This window comes from Mus caroli, chromosome 1 (genome assembly GCF_900094665.2).
Source record: "Mus caroli chromosome 1, CAROLI_EIJ_v1.1, whole genome shotgun sequence".
Classification (NCBI taxonomy): domain Eukaryota; kingdom Metazoa; phylum Chordata; class Mammalia; order Rodentia; family Muridae; genus Mus; species Mus caroli.
Window position 1 is genome coordinate 52384712 of NC_034570.1, and position 4880 is coordinate 52389591.

The 4880-nt window shown below is 40.8% G+C and overlaps 1 pseudogene; it reads right to left on the reverse strand.

Moving 5' to 3' along the window:
• Positions 1-1809: 1809 nt before the first annotated feature.
• LOC110304179 lies at positions 1810-4724 on the reverse strand (annotated as a pseudogene).
• Positions 4725-4880: the final 156 nt, after the last annotated feature.

A 4880-nucleotide genomic window follows, 5' to 3' on the forward strand; every position in this document is an offset into this window, starting at 1 on the left:
AACATGAAGAGCACATTTAAATAAAACAAGGTTCTAAATCAAGTATATTTTAAAANAAGAAAGAAAGAAAGAAAGAAAGAAAGAAAGAAAGAAAGAAAGAAAGAAAGAAAGAAAGAAAGAAAGAAAGGAAGAAAGGAAGGAAGGAAGAAAGAGAAAGAAAAATATGGTTGACAAATGCGAATGGACAGAACCAGCATTTAAAAGGCAAACAAAGAGAAATTTGAAAGAAAAATCCAGGAGATAGGGAGGATGTGTCTGGAGAGAGTATGCTGGCTCTCTGCGGCAGGTCTAGGCTGAGAGGAGAGAACCAGGTCCTGTCTCTCTGGGGCGTAGCTCGCTGCCCTCCAGAGAATAACCTCCCCGAGCTGGGAGTTTGTCAAAGCAGGGGCTTCTTTAACTGTAGCAATCTTTTGTTATAAAGGGCTGAGAGAGAAGGTGGTTTGTTTTTTTTTTTTTTAACTGAGGTGAGATGAGTTAGGGTGAAGGGAAAGGTGATGAAGGGTATGGGGTGACTGACAAAGCCAACAAAGTTAGTCTATGTCAGCAGTAGCTAGGCAAAGGCAGGCTTAAGCAGGTCTTGCTGAGTGACTTGCATAGTGCGGAAGTGATTGAGACAGTTTTCAAGGCCCAAACCAGTTCCAAAAAAGGCCCAACAAGAGTAAGGTGAGAGAAGCAATAAAGGATTTCAATAAGAGAAGAGAGCTGTGATTGTAAGGCTAGGAAGCCTCACTGATCTTTTCCCACCCCATATTGGAGGCCCAGGCAGGTGCACTTTCCTTCTGCAGGCAGAAAATTACAAGAGTTGCATCTGCCAGGATAGGGATATGGCTGAGTTGGTAGGGTGCTAGCACAGAGCCCTGGGTTTAATACTCAGCACAGCATAAAGTAAATTCGGGACACACACTAGCACTCCTAGTACTTGTCAGGTGGAGGCAGGAGGATCAGAAGTTCAAGGGTGCCCTCCACTACATAGCTGTTTCCAGGCTAGTCTGGGCTACACAAGACCCTTTTGGAGGAGGGGGAATAGGAGGAAGGGGAAGAAGGAGGTGGAGGGGGAGGAAGGAGGAAGAGAAGGAAGAATAGCAGGTCTATTAGATCTGTCAGTTTAAGGAAGACTCCATAACCTGACACTGGAGGTTTTGCAAGGATACAGCTTTGTCTGACCTTCCACTGAGATGCTGCGAATGCATGAGATGCACTTAGGAAATTAGCTCTTCAATCTGTCTTGCAAAAATCAACTTCATCAGCATATAGTTTCTATAAACTCATTTTCAGTGTGTGGTCCAGTGACTTCTGACAGACATATTCTGACCATCCAGTGGAAAATGTAGGGTATTTCCATCACACACCCCCAGTTTCCTTCTGCCCATCTGTAATCAACACTTCTCTTGTCACCAAACAACACCTATTTAATGTATTACAGATTTGTTTTGTCTGCTCTAGGATTTTGTATAAATAATCCACACACTGTGAAATTACTTGTGTTTGGATTCTTTCATGTAGTTCAATGTTTTCTTCCCAAACATTCCAGTGCAAAACACCCCATCAGAACCAACGGTGGTTAAGAAACCACTGGAACACAGTCCTTATCCAAACACTTGGCAAATTGAAGCAGGAGAGTCAGGAGAAGTTCAAGGCCAGTTTTAACTACATAGTAAGTTTAAGGTCAGGCTGGATTACTTGAGACCTTATCACCCACCCCCAAATTCAATAATGTAGCAAAGTAGAGAGTATTTTACAGCAATCACCTATATATATACAACTATATATATATAGGCAGTTCTGCAAGTTTATTTGACATTCAGCAGGTTAGTTCTCATTCACATTGACAGTCTGTAGATTTTTGAATGTGCTAACAGGCACACAAGTTACCAGCCTGTAGAGCTTGTCTGGGGAATCCTCATCCTTGTTACGTTTTCTGGACAAATGTACTCGGATGAGATATGGAACATTCCTTTTTCCCTCAGTCCAGACGGCTTTATTGAGCCTGGTGTCAATGTGTATGTACATCCTGTGCCCCCATTTCCTCCATGGCAAACTTCTGAATTTCTTTGAGTGCCCAAGGAGCACGCTTCTTAGAAGCCCACTCCATGGATGCACTTGTGAATGTTGATGGTATATTCTCAGGTCACCACCTTGTTGATGTCAGAATGGCCCTTCTTCTTCTATATAGAGAACTATCGGACTATATAGAGAACCTAGGTCTCAAAAAACCAAACCAAACCAACCAACCAACCAAACAAACAAACAAACACACAAAAACACCACACAGCTATCTTAAGGTAGCCACTTAAACATTTTGCCACCATTTGTTTGGATGGCTTCCTTAATTTAGTCTTTAAAATTGTTTGCTAAAGATTATTTTTTATACAGGCATAATGGCACATACCATTGAGAGGTGTAGGCAGGAGGGTCAGTTGTTCAAAAGGGGTCTTGACTACGTGGTATATTACACCCAACTTAGGCTACATGAGTTCTATAAATAAAAATTCAAAAAAATGTTTATATATCTTTTTGAGTGTAATTTACATTTCAGTTTTTGAGTTTACAATTTTTTTTTAATTTAAAAGAGCTTTTAGTTTGTTTTGTTTTGTTTTGTTTTGTTTTGTTTTGTTTTGTTTTGTTTAAGACAAGACTTCTCCGTGTAGCCCTAGCTGTCCTGGAACTTGCTCTGTAGACCAGGATGGACTTGAACTCAGGGGTCCACCTTCCTCTGTCTCCCAAGTGCTGGGATTAAAGGTGTGCCTCACCACCACCTGGCTAAAAAGTTTTTATACAATATATTTTAGTCATATTCTTTCCTCTCCCCAACTCCTTCTAGATCCTTTCTATCTCCCCACCTTCCCAATTTAATGTCCTCCCACTTTCTCTTAAAAGATGGAGAAAAAAACTTATAAAAACAATAAGTTCAAAAAAAAAAAGACACACAAAAAACATGGAGTTTGCTTTTCACTTGCCAACAATTCCTGGTAATGGGGACTGGTGGTTAATATACACAGTGACACTCCCCTGGGAAACCTGAGTTTTCCTTTTGCCAATAGGAATAGCACAATAGCACATAGCTTCTTGGTTAGGGGCAGGACTTTGTGTCCACTTTCCCTTCTCAATGGCCAGTTGTGGGCCTCTGTGTTCATCATCATCTACTGCAAGAAGCAGCTTGTCTGGTGAGGACTGAGTGATGGTCTGGTCTATGGGGATAACAATGTCATTAGGGGTCATTATATGGCTATGTTCCTTTAGTAGAATAACAGTGGTAGGGTGTCCCCTAGGGTCCGTGACCTAGCTAGTCTCAGATTCTTGGCCACTTTATCAGTGTCCTGTATGGTTGCTTCTCATGGAGTGGGCTTGAAAGCCAATTTTTGGAAACCGATTAGTTACTCCTATACCGTCTGTGCCTCTATTATACAGTATATGTTGTAGGATTTGACCACGCTGTGAACCGCAAGATTGTGCTATTTACTGAAGAAAACCTGAGATTGTGTTATTCACTAAAACAAAACAAAACAAAACAAACAAACTTGATACTAGTTGTGTTGTGGCTCTGGCCTTAGTACACATCTTTAATCTCAAATAATGAAGGTAAAGTTAGTTAGTAGAAGAAAGCATCCATGTTTGACAGGGATGTCTAATTTAGTGGTAGAAAAAGTGATGAAGCAGGGGGAGCTTTGACAGAATAGGGTACTCCCAAGAGAGGAGAGGGAAGCTACATAAGAGGACAGAGCAGAGAGGGGGGGAGGGGCAGTTTTACTGCGACAGTGATAGAGAGACAGGTTACAGAGAGGGGACAAACTACACATAGGTGAAGACAGAACAAGACAGACAAGGAGAAGGAGCCAAAAGATTAGAACAGATTGACAAAGTCAGTAGGAGGCCAAGCAGAGCAACTCAGTCAGAGGCTGAGAGAGAAGTCAGAATAGCAGATATTTGGCGAATAAAAGTTACCTTGACTGGTCTATCTTATGAGCAGTTTGCTGTTGTAGGTTGAAAGGTCGGTAGCAGGGTAATATTGGTGATTGCCTTTCCCTTCATGTTCCTTCTTTTATCCTGCCCTCCCCCAGCTCCTCATTCACTCCAGTTGTCCTAACATCTCCTTCATCTCCACGTCACTGTATTCTATTGTTTCTTCCTTCGAAGATCCCCTCCTCACCCCAAGTTCCTTACTAGCTATCTAACCTCTGTGGTTATTTGGACTAAAACAGACATATTTAAAAACCAAATCTTACATTTATATGGAAGAGAAAACATGCAATATTTTTCTTTGGGGATCTGGATCTGGGTTAGATTACTCAGGGTAATTGTTGCTAACTCTTAGTTTACCTGGAAATTTTATAATTACATTTTTTCTAACAGCTGAAAAATATTCCATTATACAAATGTACTACATTTTATTATCTATTCTACAGATTATAGACATCTAGGCTCTTTACAACTTTGGTCACGATGCCAGCATTTTTATAAATATTATATATATTTCACAATTTTAAAAAGTTAGACTTTTAAAAATGAAAATGAAAATCCAGTATAATTCTTAACTCTAAGATGAAAACCAGTTCTTTCCATTGAAAAGACAGAAAATAGGGGCTTGAGAGACTGGTCAGCAGTTAAGAGTGCTTGCTCCCAGAAGACCAGAGTTCAGTTCCCAGCCATATCACGATGCTAACAGCTTCCTGTAACTCCAGGGAATCTGATGCCCTCTTCTGGCCTCCTTCAACAGCAGCACACATGCACGCTTGCAACACACACACACACACACACACACACACACACACACACATTTGTCAACTGCTTTCTCAGCATCTAACGAGATGATCATGTGGTTTTTGTCTTTGAGTTTGTTTATATACTGGATTACGTTGATGGATTTCCGTATATTGAACCAT